Source organism: Tupaia chinensis, unplaced genomic scaffold, assembly GCF_000334495.1.
Source record: "Tupaia chinensis unplaced genomic scaffold, TupChi_1.0 Scaffold138126_1, whole genome shotgun sequence".
Lineage (NCBI taxonomy): Eukaryota > Metazoa > Chordata > Mammalia > Scandentia > Tupaiidae > Tupaia > Tupaia belangeri.
In genome coordinates, this window is record NW_006198026.1 from 1876099 (window position 1) to 1898721 (window position 22623).

General features: G+C 33.6%; 1 protein-coding gene across 1 annotated transcript in view; it reads left to right on the forward strand.

Annotated features, from left to right (window-relative positions):
* Positions 1-22623, forward strand: part of LOC102500653 (MAM domain-containing glycosylphosphatidylinositol anchor protein 2) — a 550208-nt gene that overhangs the window by 524063 nt on the left and 3522 nt on the right. Inside the window, exons 16-17 of the mRNA XM_027776806.1 lie at positions 9468-9598; positions 21213-21318. The gene's annotated coding sequence lies outside the window, so the exon portion shown is untranslated. The remainder of the gene's footprint in view (positions 1-9467; positions 9599-21212; positions 21319-22623) is intronic.

Here is a 22623-nt window from a genome sequence, read left to right on the forward strand (position 1 = left end):
GAATGTTCAAAAACCTGTTTTAATCACTTAGAGATACACAAGTAAATTGTTAACTATATTCACCCTGCTGTGTTTTGTAACATTAGAAATTGTTTTTCTCATTAATTCAAAGAGAAAAATATGTTATAAAGTACTCTTGAATAATATAATGGGGCAGTATCTTCATTTAGTACTTTTTGAAAGATATGAATTTGGGCCAGCCTCATAACACAGCAATTAAACTCTACACACAGGAAGTCAGATCCCACGTAACTGACTAGGGTTCATGTCCTGACTCTGTCAGCTTGGAAACCACACTGAGTATTCCTGCACTGTCCAGTTATCTAGACAGGATGGAAAATTGAAGGAAAAAGGGATTGCAGTGTGGCCAAGTCCTGTCAAACATTACTTTTTCTTTCTCTCTTTCTCTCTCTCTCTCTTGCATATGCCTCTGGTATTTAAAAAAAAGATATTGAACTTATCCAATTAAAAATTTCATATGTGAATAAGCTATAATCCATGAAAGAATAAAATTTGTGTTTTGAGCTGAAATGCTATGAACCAAATATGTAACCTTATGATGATACAATTTAATGTAGAATAGAGTTTAAAATATCTGGAATTAACCTCTTTCATCAAGCTTCTCAATAAAATACCTTTGGTTATTCATTAGTCAGTTTCATTGAAGCTTTCCCACTACCAGCTATGCTAGCATTCAAAGGTTTTAAAATAGGGACTTAAATGTTTTTATACAAAATATAATTTATTGAATTATTTATATTTGTTGAATTTATTCTTCTAATAGAAAATCCACCCACATACTGGGATCTTTTCTTCCTTAGTTATATACTACATGAGAGATGAAGAATGTTAAGATAAAAGGCCATTATTTCAGAGCTTTGACTACATTGACTAGAAGAATCTCAGTAAAATAGATAAGTAATTTTAAGATATTTATGTTCTGTGTTCTGATAAATTCACAAAATCAAATTCTTTGCAAAAGACCACTCCCAGGTGGCTGAGGACATAGATTAAGTTACTTAGTATTCTCCGTTTAAATATGAGAGAATAGCTGCCAAGCTGTGGGCTGTTTGATAACAGTTGATATTAAGTCAGTCACTGTTAACCAAGTCATTCTCTCTTAACAGAGAATTAGTCGGTGCTTTCAAATGACATCCTGCTTGTATTTAGTACTTATAATACTAGTGCCAAAAATGTGAAAATGATTTCATAAGTAGAAGATATTTATCCCGTAAACTTCTTTGTTAAATAAGATGTATTTGAAAGGAAAAGGTGTGGATCGAATCTAGCCATAATTAATTAACACCTATAATGAAAATCTTATTACAGACACTTGTCATGGACCCTCTGGTAAAACAACATGTAATCTCTCATACAAATCTGGTTTTAAACCACCAATTACCTCTAAACTTATTTCCTCCCATTCAACCCTCCATTCATGATGTTCTCTTAGAAAATGTACAGTTGGAGCTAGTACAAAATTCATGATATGAACTGAGAAAGGTTGGTTTGTCAACATATATATAAGTCCCATTTTCACTATAATTAATAGTTAATATTATTTTATCAATTGAATTAATGGTAAAAAAAAATGAGTTACCTGCTTTTATTTCTTACCCAGTGTATCAAACTTATTAAAATACCTTCACTGAAAATAAATTTTTTACGTTATTGGTACTTTTTACCCTTGGATGTTAAATTCACTCCTTTTTACTTAATAGGATGAATCGAATATGTTGCGTGCCTAGTTATTCATCAACTAGTTTGTCATCTATCGGTATGATAAATTATTGAATAAAATAAAAGTAAGTAATATATATCAAAATGTATGACAGGCTATGCTGTGATTAAACAATAGGGAGGACTTTGAGGACAGTAAGGTTAAATAAGTTTTACGATAGAGCAGAACTGTAAAGCATTCTCCAAAATGGTAAGTGGGAAGTGGAAGAAAAGCTTGGAGAATGTGATAATTAGGAGCCAGCAGGTGAGCATGGAGAATACTGCTCTTCTGTGGGAGTAGAAATAGTGATAGATCATAGTGGGAAAAGATTGATATAATAGATCTGACATATATTAGAGGAAGAGAAAGCCTGCTAAAAGCTATATTTTCAGAATATTTGTTAGACACTAATGTACAGATTGAACTGGATTCCGGAAGCCATGGTAATGACCAGAGGAAATGAACTGACGTTTTTCATTTATCATATCATTGCAATTATATGTTGAAAAAATAATATCAATGATGAACGCAACCATTTCTATTCAAGTAGAAAAATAATGATTTTATAATTTCCCATTTTGCATGTGAGTATAAAGCAAATGATGCCAACAATTACCTATAAATATACATAGACCTTGCCTGGAGCGGGATGATTTTGGCACGTCCTCACCATTCACAAAATGTGAAACTCAAATTAATGAGTTTACTGAGCATAATAAAAATATAATTTATATACAAGTGATCTTCAGGCCTTGAAATAAAACAAATTGCAAATTAATTCCTATGAACTTGGCCAATTTCAAGTATCTTTTGGAAATATATATATGCATTTGAAGATGTATTCTTATATTGTGTATTGAAAATATATATAATACATTTATACTAAAGTAATTGAAAGCAAAATTATGTTAAGGACTTAGTGAAAAAGGAGAAATTGATGATAAGTGATTTAATGATAAATACTTATGCAAATTTCATTTTATTCAGTCATTTATATGAAATAATATGAAAATAAGAATCGTACTATTGCATAATGCTATGAATAACTCCTAAATTTTGATAGAAGAGGAGTTAGGTCATTTAGCCTTTTAGCCTACAATCTGTAAGCATTAAATATGACCAAAGTCTTCTCCAGCTGTAGCACCTGTCTCTTGAAGAAAGGTGATGATCAAAAGGTGAAAATTTAAAACCGAAGAAAAAGAATATAGTTTAAGTTTTGCTTAGCTACTTCAGACCTGTTTCATGGAACACTATAGCATTTGAAATCCTTGGGGATGATTAAATTCATACATTTAAGTATCTGGTGCCTACTAAGGCATAAACACAGTGTCTCTGGGGATTTAAAATTACTTTTAAAGGGTATTAACACAATCCATCATATTCGCTTTGAATTTTTTTTATTGTAATACTATAATAATGTGCTGAATCAGCTTTGCTGAATCTAACTTCTCTTGAATAGCTTTATTCTGTTTCACGAGTTCTAATATTGACCATGATACCCTGGCATAAGTTTAAATATCTTTTGGCACTGAATTTTTTTTTTTATAAACTTAGAAACTGGAAACATGCTGGGAAAATATGTTTCAGTCATTTGCTAATTTTGCTTTTATCATCACCCCTAACATATGCCGGGGAATAGGTAGTTTGTATTTATTGAGTGGGATAATAATTAATTTTTCCTATTTATGTAATAAAGCAGTTAAAGCTTAATATATTTGAATGATTTATTTTAATCAGTTATAATTCTAGTATCTTTTTCTTTAAAAAAAGAATAATACTGGCATTTTAAAAAATTGACCAAAATTCTGCATGCTTGCTGGGGAAAAGTAGAGAGGGAGAAAGCAGTGGGGCACGGTCATACTGCAACCCCTTCTCTTCCATTTCCCCATCCTTTTGGTAATTTGGGCACATGTATACATGCACCTGGCATGGTTTTTGGTCAAGCCACCAAGGACAGGATTTGAACCATGGTAAGTCATGTGGGATTGGCACACGTAACCACTGGACTATGAGACTTACTAATACTTGCCATTTTAAATAGATCTAGACACAACTGAATACAGATCATTTAGTCTATTCAGAAACTTACTAGAACTCTGGGATAATTTAGACTTGGCTTCTTTAAACCTAGGCAAAATATTTCCATATGTATTCAATACATGGAAGTTTAAATAACTCAAGTTTGAATTTGTTTTGTATATGTAAAGAGGAAATGCTACCCAAGAAATGTAAATATAATCAAAAGTGTATTCTAGGGCTGAGAAACATTACTGACCCACGCCCTATTATTATCCATAGAGTAGTGTTTAGTCATGTATTTACTAATATGTGTTTTATTAAAGCATATATTTATTACTTAAAGTAAATTCTGAAAGACATATAGCATGCACTATTTTGTTAAAGAACTACAATGATAAAGGTCTAAAACTGATTATTGTCTAACAGAAAATTTATTTACAGATTTGATGACAATATTGACTTCCCGCAAATTCAGTCAAAACAATAGGTGATGCTGCCTACAAGCTATAAGACTTCCATATAAAACGATACAAAAGAAGCCCCAAAAGTAGCTTAAGGGAAACTGACACAAGATTATCTTCTACATTTAAAAATGAATAAAGAAGGAATAGGGGGTGGAATGCATTAATATAGTCTATCATTTCACGGGGAAGCCAAAATTTTATTTGACTAACTTTCCAGATGATAATAAACATAGTGCTAATTATTATGTATAAGATAGAATATATGCTTTTATTTTTATTTATTTTTTTTAGGCTTTTGTCATAGGACGTGTGTGCTCACTAGAAAGAAACAGTGAGAAGGAAAATGAGAAATCACCCCTAGTGGGGATGGACATGCCACAAGCACTTCTTCATTCTCCTCCTGGGATTTTGAGCATGGACACACACTTACCCAGTGTGATTTTCAAGGGGCTGAGTCCAGGACTCAAACCATGGTCATCCAAGTGATAACCATGGTTGTCTGGTAACCAGAGTCATCCACGTGGGAGTCCTGCTCCTTAACCACCATGCTACCTGCTGGCCCCTACTTCATTAATTTTAAATTTTCAGAAAAACTTATGGTAAATTATCGTTTACTTGATGAGTAAATTGAGGCAAAGAGAGGTCAAAGACTAAGCCAAACTCAACCAACTGTGATAGAAATAATGCAATATATTTTGTTTAAAGAATTGGAACTCAGGGCCAACCCATGGCCTGTTGATTAGGGGAGCTGGATCCCACATAACCGACTGCACTGTTCAAAATCTGGCCCCAGCAACTTGAAAAACCACAAACCACACTGACTATGTGTGTATGAATCCCCAAAATCCTGAAAACAGGGAGAAGGATGAGCCAGTGCTGTGGTAGTTAAGGCAGCTGAATCCCACATGACTAACTGTGTGATTGGAGCCCAGGACCCAGCAGTCTGGGAAATACATGGATTGCAATTTTGTACATGCCCAAAATCTTAAGAGGAAATGAAAGGAAAAGGATTACAACATGGCCATCCTCTTTGCCAGAGATGGTGGAAAGTGTTTCTTACTTTCACTCTCTCTCTCTGGCCAGCTCATGTACCCTATAACATTTTTTCTTAATAAAAATTCAAAGGAAGAGGGCCAGCAGATGGTGCAGAAGCTAAGTTGACTAGATCCCACATGGCTGACTCCATGGTTTGAATCCCGGGTCCAGTGACTTATAAAACACAACTGACACATGTGCATTCATGGGCAGAATCCCAGAGGAAAATGCAGGAGAATGGATTGCAACGTGACCATCCTCTCTGTTTCTGTCTCTCTCCAGCAGTGAGCACATACAAAATATGGCAAAAATCTAAATTAAAAAGAGAGAGAGAAGTGATAGTGGTATTACCATGTCTCATGGGGGTACTTTCTCATTTTCCCATTCTCTCCAGAGAGCAAGAGCACCCTCTAGCAAAAGCATTTTTTTTAAAAAAAGGGCACTCATATACTTATTTATTAGATTGCATATGTGTGCCATTATGTATGAGTAATTAGATAATATTGCTTTAAAACTGTGAAGGCCAAACTATATCATACCATATAACTATACATGTTAAGTATGTGTTTTGTTTTTTTTAATTTAAGGAACAGACACCAAAATATTAAAGAGGCTCTCTCAGAGGGATTTAATATAATGCTAATTTCTTTTATATTGTCTTCTCTGCTTTCAATATTTATGTGAAATGTTTATATAAACAAATATATATGTATATAATATCAAATTGTACATACACAATTATAAAGGACAGAAAAGAGATAATAAGCTAGTACAAATTTTAAAAAATTATGGAAAAAAACTTCAAAGAAACACAGCAAAACTCTGAGCATGATGAATTATAAAAGAACAAAATTTAGGTACATCATAATCAAACTATTGCAAGCAAAAGGAAAAAGGAAAGTTTCCAAAGCAGCCCAAGGGAGAAAGAGAAACTTTGTACAGGAGAATTAAGAGTGATGGTTGACTTCACAGTGGAAACAATGGCATACAGGTCCAGCAGGTGGCGTAGTGGTTAAGGCACTGGATCCCACATCCAGTGTGATGGACTCTACCATTTGAGTCCTGGACCAGGTGGTTTGAAACATGAGAGGCCCATGTGTGCGCATGCCCAAACCCAAGCCGAGAATGGAGGAGAAGGGATTGTGGCATGGCCATCTCCCGTTTACCCCACAGGGGTGATTTCTCACTTTCCTTCTCTCACTGCCTCTGAAGAGCAAAGGTACCCTATAGTCAAACTTCAAAACAAAACAAAACAACAAGGAATACTGGAATAAAGTATGGAACATTTTAAAGTGCTAAACAAAAGAAAGTGAGAAACATGTTGGAATTCTAAACCTCACAATAAACATAAGGATGAAATGCCGATGTTTTTGTATCAGTAAATCAGAGAAAAGTTGTCTTCAGCAGATTACCACTACAAAAAGAAAGCCTTTGGGGAACCAGCAGTGTTAGCGTAATGGCTATGTCGCTGGACTCCCACGTAGACTACTGCGATTTGCGTCCCGGATCCGGTGGCTTAAAGCTCACGCCGGCGCCTGTGCGTGCGTGCCCAAGATCCCGGGAGGAGAATGGAGGAGAAGGGATTGCAGCGTGACCATCCCCCCTGGGGGGTGATTTCTCGCTTTCTGTCTCTATGTCTCTTTCTGTCTGGCAAGCGCACGTGCCCTATAGCCTGGCGGAGCGCCGCGCCCTAAAGCGGAAAAACCCCTCCAAAAAAAAAAAAAAAGAAAACCTTTGGACCTCAAGGAAATGGTTCTAAGTGGAAATAAAAAAAAAAAAAAACTGCATTTTCTTTCTTCTTGTAATTTATGTAAAATATATCTGACTCGTCAAAGATAATAGCACTGTGAGGTGGGATTTAGAATTTAAACAAAAATAAAAGATGTAATTTAAATTAAGTGAGGAAAAGGGGCAGATAAATGAACAATGAAAGTACTTGGTGCAGATCGTTACAATCTTCCTGTGAAGTAAGAATATCTCAGGTGTGAAGTACAAAGGGTAAGATGGTGGAGGAACATGTGAAAGAGATATGAATCACGGGTTGTGAGTATAAACTAAAATATTGACTCTAGTCAGATTGACTCAGAATAGTTGTGAATGTCTATTGCTAATTATAGAACACCCACTAAAGTATAATAAACTGAGATATATTTAAGACTTGAGTAGAGGAAATAAATTAAAATCTAAAAAGTATTTCAACTACTAAAAAGAAGAAATAGAAATTAACATGGATAAAAACTAGAGAGACAAATGAAAAACTAAAGGATAGTACGTTTAAGTTTAAACTTATCAATAAATACCTTTAATGTAAATAAACTAAACAGAGCTAAAAAAAAAAAAAAGCTATTATAATACAGAGCTGGCCCCATAGTATAGTGATTTAAGTGCTGAGCATAGAAAGCTGGATTTCACATGGCCAACCCACCGTTCAAGTCTCAGCCCCACAGTGTGAAACACATGTCAGGCTATGTGTGTGTTTGTCTCATATCCAGACAGAAAAGAGAAAATAAAGAAAAAGGACTGAGATATAACCATGTCCCATTGGGGAGTATTTATCTCTCTTTCTCTCTGGCAAGCACACATGTTTTCTAGCAAGTTTTAAAAAAACAATACAAACGATCACATAGATGGATATCACAGACATGATGCTGAGGGAAAGGAAACTGAAACACAGGTATGTACTGTATCATTCCATTAATGTAAGAGTCTAGACACTGTGAATGTCACCGATTAATGATACTCATCAGATAAGTAGTTACCCAGCGCAGGGAGTGGGGATGAGAGATTAACTTCAAAGGAAAATGAGGGAACTGTCTGGGAGAAAAGAAATGTTTCTTATTTTGACTGAGTGGCACTTAGACTATAGTATAAATTAGTCTACAAGTGTTTACCTGTGCACATAAAATAAAGAATATTATTGCATATAAATTGTGCTTCAATAAAATTGACTTTCAAACATTCATCTATTAAAACAGCGATTGTCTGGTGATAAAAATATAAGACTGAAAGGCCTGATTCAAATCCTACCTCTGTTATTTTTCTCACTGTATGACATTGGACAAATTACTTAAATCTGCTAAGTTTTATTTCCTTTTTTCATTTTTGTTTCTCCAGTTTTCTATCTGTCAAATGTTTCCTCCCCTTGTATGTTACACCCAAGTTTCCCCACCTTACCGTCTCTAGCATTCACAACGCATCCTCTTAACCATCACTTCTTCAGATATCTATTCTAATATTAAATATTAGTATTAGATATAGTTTTACTATAATATATTAGTATTACTACAATATATAATGGTAGTAATTACTTCATAGAGTTGTTGAGAGGATCAATTCTTCACCTAAAGAAAATGTTTAGTATATGTAATACTGTATTTATATTATTACCACATACAAGACATCAAATGATTGAAAGAGATGTATCAAATAATGAGATAAATGGTATCTTCATTTTATATTCAAGTAATTATTTTTGAAGAAAAGTAAGCTGTGTATAAAAATCAGACTGAATAAATGGTGCTAAATGATATCAGGAAAAAAATGCTAAACTATGAGCTAGTTAGTACATGATTGATGTTATATTAGTTTCCTATTGGCGCCCAAACAAGTAACAAATGGACACAAGTTTTGTGACTTAAAATAAAACAAATTTATGATTTTATAGTTTTGTAGAACAGAAATTCAAAGTAAATATTATGGATCTTAAATTAAGGTATCTGTATGCCTGGTCTCTTATGAAGGCTTAAGGGGAGAATCTGTTTTCTTTCCTTTTCTATCTTCCAAAGGCTGGTATATTCCTTGACTTTCTGTTCTATCTTCAAACCCAGCTGTGTAATATGTTCTCTTCCTGGCACATGGCCTTCTTCTCTATGTGTCAAATCTCCCTCTGCCTCTCTCTATCTAAGAAAGATATGTGTGATTGCATTTAGTGCCCACCCAGATAATCTAGACTAATCTCCCCATCTCAAAATCCTTAATTCAAGTACTATACATAGCCTACTGCACTATATACGATAACATTCATAGCATCTGAGAACTACTACATGATTATCTTTTGATCAAATAGAAAATGTCGTAGGGACAAGATAGGAAATCAGAGGAAAAGAGAAGACAAGATAGTGGAGTATTTTGCAAAATTTCATTTGAAAAAATATGCAAGAGTTTGGTCAAGGAAAAACAAATGTGAAGCAAGAACAAGTATATAAATAAAATTTCATTGTTGTTTTTAGGTGTATTAAATGTTTATCTACGTTTGAAAGGGCAGACGACAATAGAGAATCCACTGTGGTCTTCAAGTGGGAATAAAGGACAGCGATGGAATGAAGCTCATGTTAATATATATCCAATTACTTCCTTTCAGGTAAGAAAAGAATAGTATAATCATTTCTGCTAATAGATTGCTGTGTATGAGCATAATAAAGGTAGATCTCAAGCAAATATTAGAATATCAGTATTTGGAAATTCTGTTATGTGAGCATCACATAAAACACATAATTAAGTTTCTTTTCAGTTCTGAAAGATGTCTTATAAAGAAAACTTACCAAATAATGTTAGATTAATATACTATCAAAATTCATATTATTTTTCTGATAAAATATAATTCATTTCTATAAAATCATATGCACATATTCTTTTTAAAATAATTATTTTATTTAACTTTATTTATTATTATTATTTCCCAGTTTGATCAGAGAGAGACAGAGAAAGAGAGGGAAAGTGAGAAAGCAAGCCACCAGGTCAGGGACTCAAACCGGGGTCATCCATGTGGAGTCCAGATCTTTAACCACCACGCCACCTGCCGGTCCCAACATGTACATATTCTATTCCCTGAAGGAAAACAATATAGGTTTTAATATAGAACTAGGTAATCAATTCTCAATCTGTTTGAATTTTACTTGATGGAATTGTATATACCTTTAGCAAAATGAATTCCTTTTAGGTAAAGCTATTTTAGAGATTTATTTCTTTGCTTATTAAAGTCACATAACTTTAAATAAAATATTTTTCTTTTTTTAATATAGAAGAGAAGTAAAGCTTTGATGAAATGTAGGAAAGTTAACTGTGAAGATATCACAACGGTCATCTTAGCTAGAGGCAATAAATTACTATTTCAATGGAGTTACTAATACACTTTCAGTGATTTTAATAACTATGCAAAATATATATATTATTTATATCTATGAATACATAGACATACATATATATCTAATAGAGATATCTGACCTTTTCTTATTTTTTATTTTTTTGAAAAGAGGTTTTTGTTACAAGGCATGTGCACTCACCAGAAAGGTAGAGAGGGACAGAAAGAGCGAAAAGTGAGAAACGAGAAATCACCCCCCACAGGGGAGATGGCCATGCTACAATCCCTTCTCTTCCATTCTCCTCTATGGTATCTGACTTTTTATACATTTAAACTATAATAATATATCTTTAATATTATATGACATATAATATGACCTATAGCTGTATCCTTATTTTAAAAGGATTTAAATTAATTTTATGACATATTGTGTTTAAAGCACTGAATGTTTCTTCTACTAGTGATTTCATGGATACATTTCATAGCATATATAATTAAGATACAGAATCAGAAACTGCTCAATACTACTAGTGATTTAATGGATACATTTCTTAGCATATATAATTAGGATACAGAATCAGAAACTGCTCAATACACCAATTTAAAAGTTTTTATTATAATTACTATTATTTTTTATACATTCAAGCATACGTCATTCAGCTTATTCAAATACACCGACTTTTAATTGGTGAAATACTTTTTTTCTTGTAATCTAATCTTTAAAATGTTGATTGGTTTACAAATTCCATTTCTAAATCTAAACTGGTAAAAATGCATACAGTCATTCAAAATGGTATAGAATAAGGGAGTAAGACTAGCCAACTATCCACCAAGACATAACAGTGACTCAAATCATATGACTCCGGGAAACTAGCAGAATCATTTCATTTCTGTGAAGAAAGATGCAATTGTGAAAATTGAATCTATGGCAGCATATTATTAAACTAAATTAAACTTGGAGTACAGAAATCCAAAGCATTACCAATGAAAGAAACTTTAATATTAAAATATATATACCTACACAGTATTAAAAATCCTTTCTTCCCCAAAAGTTATGTTCTTCTAGACATATTTTGCTTCTTATGTGACTACCTCTCCAACACTAAATTGTAAAAACAAATACATACACAATGAGGATTTTAAGAGAATGGTTATATTAATGTGGGTTTTAGGATCATCCTTTATTGTCCTTTTTTATCATTTTAAAAAAGATTTATGGAGCACCCTTAGGACAATCATTTATTGCCATACACTAAAGTTCAGAAATACTTACTGAGCTCCTGCATGTTCCAGGCACATTGTTAGGCATGAGGGTTTTTAAAAATGATTGTTTGCCACAGATTGGTGTAGATACACATCCGAACTTATCAACCACACACTGTACGAATTGCAGTAATAGATGTGGCAGTCAAAGGATGTCCAGAGAACACCCTAACCAACAAGGAGAGTAGAAGACAGTCAGGAAGAACATTATATGGGCTGAAACCTGAACTGAGGAGAAGAATCACAAAGCACGGGCAGGGCTAGCATTAGTATTCCAGCCAAGTTCAGAGTGAGCAAAGACATCATAACACAGGATTTGCCAGAGATATGGAAGTGGATATGCAAGAATAAATCAAGGACTGGTGAATGATGAAGTTAAGGAATCCAAGGAGCTTAGGCAATGGGAAGTTATCAACCGAGTAAGGAACGATTCGGTATTGTACATCAGCTTGTTTTCTACATGGAAGCTACTGTACACATGATGACATAGTTTGTTATCCCTGGTTCAAGGAGGAAAACGGACTAGAAAAACAGTGAGGGTACCTTGTAAAACCCACATTCGAAATATTAAAGGAACATGGGGCCGGCAGGTGGCATGGTGGTTAGGGCAGCTGGACTCCCACATGGCTGACTATGGTTCAAGTCTCAGACCTGGCAGCTTGCTTTCTCACTTTCCTTCTCTCTCTGTCTCTCTCTGGTCAACTTCAAGAAAATCAGATAAAACAACGACAATGAATAAAATTGAATAAAATACTTATTTAAAAAAAAGAAATATTAAAGGGACAAACTAATGAAGTGGTATAAATAAAAGAGGATTATTTCAAAATAAAGTTGGAATTAAAAACTAACAGAATGCTTTTATGTTTGGATTTGGGGAGGTAGCCATGGAAGACTTAAGAATTTTTGACTAAGGAATCTGGGGCAAACTATTTAAGACACAGAAATGGAAAATTGTCTGTTGGTGATAACATGTATGATATCTTCAACTGGACTGGTGTAAAGTGTATTCGTGTTGGGTAAATTCATTTACAAGCTGTTGTGATGTACAATGGTTGAATGTATTAAATTAATTTAAATAATAATAATAATAAAAGGAATCTTGAGTAACTATTGTGCAGCACATTACCCTTAATAACAAAAGAGAGAAAGAGACAAGGTATCCAGGAATGCATATGGTTACTTCTGTTTTGGACATGTTAATATGAAGTGCCTGTGAAATATCTTTTTAAAGATGTGTAGGAGAGTGTTATATGTTTATCTGAAGTTTTGAAGACAAACATGCTTGTAATGAAATTGAATGGCTGCTTAAAATGGTAAGCATAGTTGATATGAATGAGGAAATGTATATATATTTCAATGGTGATGAAAGAGAGGAATCATATAGAACACTAACCAATTGTTTAGATGATCTGTGAAAGAGAAGTCCATTCCTAAGTAGTATTGTTGAGAGTGAAAATGAAAAAAAAAATCCATCTGTTCATGGAATATAAAGAAGACAGCGAAACTCAAATTGGAAAGTAAATTGAGTCCAAAAGATTAGTCATTAGGAAATAATTGGAAAACAGGACCAGCAGGTGGCATAATGGTTATGTTGCTAGTCTCACATATTTGAGTCCTGGACCCTGTGGCTTAAAACTCAAGCTGGGTGCGTAGTATGCATGTGTGTTCAAGATCCTGAGAGGAGGGAACCAGCAGTTAGCATAATAGCTATGTCGCTGGACTCCCACGCAGTCGACCGCGGTTCGCGTCCCAGACCTGGTGGCTTAAAACTCACGCCGGGCGCGTGTGCGTGTGTGCCCAAGATCCCGAGAGGAGAATGGAGGAGAAGGGATTGCGGCGTGACCAGCCCCCCCGGGGGTTGATTTCTCGCTTTCTGTCTCTATGTCTCTCTCTGTCTGTCTGGCGAGCGCACGCGCCCTATAGTGAAAATCTCTCCAAAAAAAAAAAAAAAGATCCTGAGAGGAGAATGGGAAGGAATTGCCTCATGGTCATCCCTCCAGGGGGTAATTTCTCACTTTCTGTCTCTGTTTCTCTCTCATTCCAGCAAGTGCACATGCCCTTTAGCAAAAATCTCTCTTAAAAAGATAAAAAACAAAACAGGAAGTAATTGGAAAACAGAATGTTTTTAGTTCAGTTACAAGGGCAGAAGCTACATTTCACATTTATAAGAGGATTAATATATCCACTTTTGAGAAATTTAGGTAAGATGGTAAGAAAATTGTGGGGAAAAAAACACCATCTTAACTAAAATTGTTTGACTTTCAATTACTAGAATTATCAATAGGCAGATGTTAAATTATGTCATTTATTCAAATAGTCATTTTATCTTTTTTTATGTTAAAATGATGTAGGTGTAGCTTTTCTCAGGCTTTTACTTAGGATATCACAGCAGAGAGAATGCTGAAGGGGTGTTCCCCTACATAAAACTAATGGGAAGGAGACCAGCAGATGGTGTAATGGTTACGTCACTGGAGTTCCACGTGGCCAACTGCAGTTCAAGCCTGGATCTGGTGGCTTGAAACTTACATGAGGCACATGGGCATGAAAGCTCAGAATCCCGAGAGGAAAATGGAGGAGATTTGTAGGTTTATAGATTCCATAAAATTTGAAGTTTTCTGGCTGTTTCCTCAAATATTTTTGCTTCTTTTTCTCTCTTTCAAAGATCTAATTACGTGAATATAAAGTCACTTAAAGGTATAACACAACTAATCTATGGTTTTTAAAATTATTTTTGAATTTGTGTTTAATTTTTTATCATCCCTGTAGTATCTTTGCAGTTAATCATTTCTTCTGCACTTTCTTTTCTTTTTCTTTTAATTGTTAGAGCACGTGTGAGCTTGCTAAAGAGACAGAGAGAAATAGAGAGAGCGCCCCACCCCCATGGGGTGTGGCCATGTCTCAATTCTTTCTCCATTTCTATATCTTGCCTGGATTTAGGACACACACACACACACACACACACACACACACACACACACACACATGATCCTAGCATGTTTTTCAAGCCTCTGGAGCCAAGATTCAAACTGCAGTGGGCCATGTGGGATCTGGTTTCCTTAACTGTTAGGCCAAAGGACCAGTCCTCTCCTGAAATTTCCTGCATTGAAACCTATTTAGTATAATTTTCATCTCAACCATTGGTCTTTTCATGTCTAGAAATTCACTCTCTTTTTGCAAATATTTTTATATCTTACTTAATAGTTTGAACATATGAAATCCAATTATAATAACTGTTTTAAGTTGTTATTTGTCCATCTATATAAGTTTTTGATTGGTTTTCATTGGTTAGTTTTTCTACTCTTTATGGGTCATTATTGCCCTGTAGTCTTGTAAAAAAAAAAAAAAAGGACTTTTTAATATTTTATGAATCCTTATTGCTCAAGGAAATGTGAAACACATCATCCATGTCATTTTTTCTTTTTCTTTTGTTTTGTTTTAAAGTTCATTGTTGTTTGAATTATAGCAAAGTATTTTTTTACTCAAAAATTGTTCACACCCTATCAAGCTTTTCTAAAATACTTTCTTTGGTATGCAGTGTCTACTAGGAAAGAATAATAATGACAAGGTACAAAATGTTCCTATATAAATTAAGTTGTGAGAAATTTTAATATAATTCAACTGCAGCTTTCTGACGTGCCAGGACTCTTCAAACCAAGACAAAGGCCTATCTCTTACCTTTTGGAATCTGAGTTGGTATATAAGTGACTCTAAGGTTCTGTTTCATTAACTGTTTTGTTGTCTCATCTGTTTGGAACCATATGACTTTAAACTAGTTTGGCCCATAAATTCATTAAAAAACAGACACCTGCAAAGTCTTTTGAGTATGTTTAACTAGTTTGCTTAACTGGAAATAAAATTACTGTGTAGTACATTTCAAGGCAAATACAGGTTTTATTCTTCTGACATATCTTTTGCAGCTCTTTTTCAGAATGAATTTAGCATATCAGTGTTTGTGAGGAAAATATATTTTGCTGTAATTGGAAGGCTTAGCAAAAATTTTCCAAAAATAGAAAAGTAATATAGTCTTAGTCGTATTATATAACATCAGATATATTCTACATATTATACCAAAGAAAATATTCAGCCATCCTTTTTATCTTTGCTTCTTGTATGATTTTCCAGGTACAAAGTAAAAAGCAATACTATGGGACACCAATAATCTATATTTTCTTGGTTTGAGTAAGAAAGTTACTGGAGATCTACTTTTACATCCTTATTTAAAGATTTGAAAATAGGTTTGGGGATGGTTTTTGAGACAGTTAAAATACTTCAATATAATTACATAATACTAAATTCTACTACTACTAATAATAATATGGAAAGTATCATTCTTGTTACTGGATATTACATGCCCATGTAGTTACATATTTGTCATTCTAAGCTAAATTTAGGAACAATTATATAGACACAATGATAACTCCTAAATTAAACACCAAAAACATTTTTCAGTTGCAGCTCACAGGGCAGTCTACTTCTTTCTGTCTTTTCCACTGGTCAAAATCTTACATAATTATTTCAGACTAGAAGCTTTGACAAGCAATTGACATTTATCCAGCAAGATGAACTGGCAGAATCTCTTGAAAATAAATTTACTGCTAATATTTGGGATAGTTCCCCTAGAGAAAGAGCCAAAGCTACCCACCTGGTCCATTATGTTGCCTCTCTTCAGATCCCTTTTATAACAGTTGAAGTAGTTCAGTTATTTGGTGAACCAGTAATAAAATTAAAGTAACATTATTAATACTAATAATTATTTTTAATTTTATATCTTAAAATTTTTCAGTGTGATGTACATTGTCAATTTTGGAATTACGTTCTTAAGCTTCGGCACTCGCCTTAGCAGTAATGATTAGAAGAAATTTGTCTCCTGTCAGAAAGAAAATATGTTGTGAACATTGACAAAGTGCACCATGAGCATTAAAATCAGATTGTCAGAAGTGCATTATATTCTTTGATTCCCTTGCCTGTTTCTACTCATTAGTGCTGCATGTAGCTCTTTGGTTACTGAGAAATTAGCTTTAATAGTATCATCTCTCTCTCTCTCTCCCTTATATACACACACACACACACATTTATATATATATATACACACACACACACACATACACATACACATATATACTTTAAAGCATTTACAGAAGTAAGAATCTCAATTAATGAAATTTGTAATTTTGTGTGGTACAATTATAAGACAGAAGTTCACCTAATTTATCTTTAATTCCCTTTGAGTTTACCCGCTAAGAGTTTATTTTCTGATTATGCAGTATTTCTTGCATATTAAGTTTGTTGAATTGCATGCACACACTGTGAAACATTTAAATTTTAAACATGTTATTTCTGTTAAAGTAAGCCATTTTAAATAATATCAACATGATTGTGTGGGAAAAACAGGTGATGCATAATTTTATTCTTCTTTTAGGAGCCCTAAATTTTCAACATATTGCCCTGGATGTCTAGATGGTGTTAACTCCTTCTTCAAGTCAATTAAATCAAATGCAGTTTGAAAGTACTGAAGAGGAAAAAAAAATAGTTTTATCCCTGTAATGGAATAGTAGTGAGACTCATGATAGAACTTTATAAAATGATATAATTTAACTTTTTATACTAGAGAACTTTTCTTCTCAAAGGAATGTAATTCGGATATTTTCCATTGAATGCAGATCACACCTTCCTTGTTGAAAAACATTATATTTTAATAGACTTTTAAAATTTATCATCTTTATATTTCAGAAAACATTACCAGCAAAATTTGTCTAAAACATGTCTGAAGATTTGGCCAAAGCATTTTCTTTAAATTTAACATCTGTTTATTTCTGTAATCTACATTACAGTGAAAAGTAAGAAAAAGTATCTCTCTGGTTCTTAGTCTAGAAGCCATTATGAATCTATTGGAACCTATAAAATATAATTACAATAATTCAAAGATATAATTATAGTCAGAGTTCAAAGTAAAAACAGAACAATGAAACAGATACTTCTTTGTGAAAGCCAACAAGTTGAAAAAATCTCAATTTGCTTTCTTCTTGATAGTAAAACTACTATGAAAATTAAAAGGAAGCAATCAAATACTGTGCTAAACCTGTCTCTTTCTGTTTAACAAAGAACTCTGAGAAAGACTTTAGTACTTTTTTGGCATATTGGATTGGATTCTCTATCATCACATGATTACATACAAATATGAAAAACACTAATTATTACAGTACCCACAATTAATCAAATTATTTTTATCATGTCAGTAAATAACCACTAATTTGTGATTTATTTCTACCCAATGTCTAAAACCCCTCTCTTGCTATTCTTTTCTTTTTAGAGTTTTTTTTTTTTTTTTTTTTTTTTTTTTTTTTTTTTTTTTTTCCTTTGTTTTTTTTTTTCATCACAAAAACAGAGATGCGATGTATCTGCTCATCAGAGACAGATAGAAAGTGAGAAATCAGCCCCTAAGAGAGATGTCCATGCCACAATCCCTTCTCCATTCTCCTCCCAAGATCTTGGGTATGCATGCATATGTGCCCAGCATGATTTTGAAGCCACCGGGTCTGGGACTTGAACAGCAATTGGTCATGTGGAAGTCCAGTAACATAACTGCTAAGTCATCTGCTGGTCTCTTCCTCTTGCTATTCTCATATAGAAAGAAATCCACTTGCTTTACCCAGTGACAAAATGTATTATCAACAGTTGTGATGGTAAGTGTAAGTAATATATTTTCAAATCAGCCAACTTTTATTATCTTACAACTTTATTCATTTAACCAAAGGATGAAGTATCCACATAAGGAAGTGCTCTTTGTATAGGCAGCCTCTGTATATAAACCAGTTCTACTTTTGTTGATTTGATTTTTGCTGGTCCACCAACTACACACTTTTATTACCATATTTCCAGTAGACATACAGCATACATATGAAATTATATTAGTCAAGTCTGCTCCCGAGGTTTAGTACCAGTGAGTCCTCAACATCCCTTCTCAATCTAACTGCAAAATGACTATCCTTCACAAGTTCTCTACTTTGGGACTTTGTCTTTAACACAGCCTTGGTCTGATTTTGTGGTTTCGATCAAGCTCTACAGGAAGGCAGGAGGAAGAGAAGATAAAAGGAAATTAATAGAAAAAAAAGTAGAGTTTTTAATACTTTAAACATGATACCAGAGGAAGTTTTGAAATGCCTTGGGAATGGCAAGATAATTCTAATTAAAATATGGCTTCCATGGAAAGTGACTTTGAAAGTTTGGGAATGATTTTGACTTATACATTTTACTTTTGATTTTAAATATAATCCCATTATGTCACATTGTCTTCTGACTGTAGGTAACAAGAATTTACTAAGTAAAAATAATCATGTACCTTAAATAAGAAAAATTGTGGATAATTTGACTCACTGTTTACCTGCACATAGATAAGACATAAAATCCACATACTCTCAACCCTGTTTCTCCAGCATCCTTTCTAATGAAAGGATTATGATTTCAGCTTCATCTATCAATTTAAATGCAAGCAGATGTAACATTTAACCTACCCTTATCAGACTCTTTCCCCACATCTCACATCCACAGGTAGCATATGGGCATATAATCCTTATATTTTGACAGCTCTTCTTAAAAAAAATTATTCAATTTTATTTATTCATTTTAATTTTACCAGAGATACACACACACAAAGAGAGAGAGAGAGAGAGAAAGTGAGAAGGCAAGCCACCAGGCCCGGTAATTGAACCGTGGTCAGCCATGTGGGAATGTCCAGCACCTTATCTACCATGCCACCTGCTGGTCCTCAACCTCTCTTATCTTTACCATGGCTAAATGACAAAACCTGTATTATACTCTGCATGCAGTATTTACTATCTTCCTTTTAACTCTTTAGGTTTCTTTGATAAATACAATAAAATTTCATTACATCAGATTTTCCTGACTAAATCATTTGACCTCCTCCTTCATTCCAGAATTAAACTTAATTGGCAGGAGAGATCTCTTAATTTTATTCAACCATTTAAAAATACTTGTAAAGGGGCGGGCCAGGAATATAGAGGTTAGGGTGGCTGGATCTTGCAGGGCTAACTGCATAGCTCAAATTCTGGCCTGGCAACTTGAACAACCTGCCAGGAGACAGTCCTTGCTTGCCCCGAATCCCAGAGAGAGCTGGAGAGGGAACTGTGGTGGGATCATCCCTCATGGGGCACGGGGGTGGGGGGTGCTTTTTTCACTTTCTCTCTCTGTCTCTAGAGAGTCACATGTCTTCTAGTAATTTTTTTTAAAAAGAAGGAAAAAAATTATCTGCATAAAATAAAAATTTATTGTGATAGCCACACTCCACTTTGATCCAACAAAGTGTTAGCTTTGTGGCCCAAGTGGAAAATATTTGATTTTATGAAACCAGACTTATCTTTAACATGAATCTTTGAATTCTGACTTTCTTCAAGATAATATTCCACTCATGCTATCATGCTGTTATCTTCAGGAAAGAAGAGTTACCATCACATAACTGAAAACGAGAAGGGAGAGAACAAATATTGTTCTACTCTAACATTGAAAGAGGTTTTCCTGGAAGCAGGAATAATTTGGGGATTATAGAGAAAATCTTGAGTCTTGTTTATGTAAAAATGAAATAAGAAAAATTTGCTAATTGTTCTAATATTATTGTGTCCTAAGTTTAGTAATAGAGAGCATTGGATTCTGTTTATCTATTCTTTCAGTATTTATGCAGTAAGCCTCAGGGGTCACTGTTGTTGTAGACACTGAAAATTCAGAGGTCTGCCCATGAACATTCACCAAAAATTGACACATAAACATCTTCGAGTTTTAAAAGTACAATATCCAAAGTGAAATCGTAGGTAAATCACAAGGTAAACACAGGGAATATGAAAAAAACTATTTTTGATCTATTTGTAAGAGATTAAACTTTTTCAGATATGACAAACCTTGGTTCTGGGTTTCAATTAACACAATACTGTATTCTCACCCCACCCCCCAGAGGATTTTTGCCTTAGGGTGCACAGGTTTACTGGAGAGGCAGAGAGACAGAGAGAGTGAGAGAGAAAGTGAGAAATCACCCCTACGCCCCACAGGGGCAGATGTTCACACTGCAATCCCTCCTCCTTCATTCTTCTGGTATCTTAGGCACGCATGCACACGTGGCCAGCGTGAGCTTCAAGGTCCTGCAGTGGAACTGTGACCCGCCACGTGGGAGTCCATTATGCCATCTGCTGGTCCCATCATACCATTTTTAAAGATCCAAAACTTGATTTGTTTTTAAAAACTTCTAGAAAACTAATGTTATGAGATGTGTTAAGACAAAATGGGAGGAAATATATTTCAGAGAAAGATTGCTCAAGCAATACATTTTTTCTTGTCCTTTAAAATTACAAAAGGATTGGTGGTATTTGTTTATAGTGTATTATTTGATTAAATTTAGTTTTGTTTTAGAATCAACACAGAGCATTTGATGTGAAAAACAAATACTGAGTAAGGAAGACCTCATCAGGTTTGTTAAGAACATTTTAGTTTTTTAGTGTCACAATTTTGAATATCATCAAGAGTAAATGATGGCAAGATTATTGACAGATTTACGGCTATCTCCTCAATTGAAATTTATCTACAGATTAAAGCTGCATATTTTGGTTTGTTTCATTCATATTTATAGCTCATTTTTGAAGGTATTCGAGGTCCTGGTATAGAAGGCGACATTGCCATCGATGATGTGTCAATTGCAGAAGGAGAATGTGCAAAACAAGACCTAACAACAAAGAGTAAGTTTCTTGTGATTTCTTTAATATGATATTAAAGTATAGTAGCTACTATTAAAGTGTATAAAGAATCTATATTCTTTAAAGAAAACTGAAGTTACTATGTTTATTTGGAAATTTCTTATATCTAAGACCCTGAAGTTTTGAATTTATTTTAAATAAAATATTAATTTCTATTGTAGTCATATTTGGTCTCAGAAAAAATAAAAATAATTTTGATTTATATCTCTGTCAAGCAAACATACTTTGATCATAATTAAGATTTTAAAATGCTTTAATTTACATTATTTATTTCAAGGGGTTATTATAACTTTTATATAGTTTTATTATTTATATTAAGTAATAGAATAAGCCCTATTTTTTTCCTAGTATAATAAATCTCCTATCTTCCCCCCAATTTTGTTTAATGACTTGATTTTTGCTTTTTACCCTGATTTGAATATTATGGATAAATGATATCTTCACAGCCCCAATTTTGTTTAGTGACTTGATTTCTGCTTTTTACCCTGGTTTGAATATTATGGATAAATGATATCTTCACATTTTATTTTTTACCATAGATCTATTTTTTAACACTGTGGTATAAATTTTTTAAATGACAAAGCAAAAAAGCATTAGCATTATGTGTGAGCTGCTTCTTAAAACCTCATCTCCATTTTATACATTTGAAACAATGGAATCTAAAATCATTCCTATTAATAATTTCTTCACTGGGAAAATTCTCTTAGGCTCATCAGGAATCTTTAATCGATGGTCATATGAAGAGGTAGCAATCAAGCTAATTTTATACAAATAACTCATCAGTTATTTAACACATACAAGAGCATGGAAATCTATATTGCAGAAGTCTAGAGAAAAATCAGAGTCTTTGTTAATTTAGTATATTTAGTAAGAAATTATACCAGCCTAGATGTCAAAAATCAAATTTGTACAAGTATCCAGTGATTGCGCATATGAGCTGAATAAACTCTATTCCTGAGCATTGTAAAAAGACAAACACTAAGATTGAGTATAACAATGAGCCATTTTGTTCATAGTTCCTTGTCCTTATATTTAGCATTTCAAATACCACAGTTAGTAAAAATTTCTCCCTGTGTCTGCCTAATTGTGCTTTAAAAAACTGGTAGCTACGCTCAAATGAACCAGGTTTGAGAAAAGTTAATTCTCTTTATGAGGGGCAAGTGGTTTCTTTTGAATTTTATATAACTCATGATAGTAACATTGTATTAACTGAATGTAGTTATAATTTTATACAGAAATTTTACATTTTTGAAATTTAATCACTGAAAAATATTATAGATTAAAATC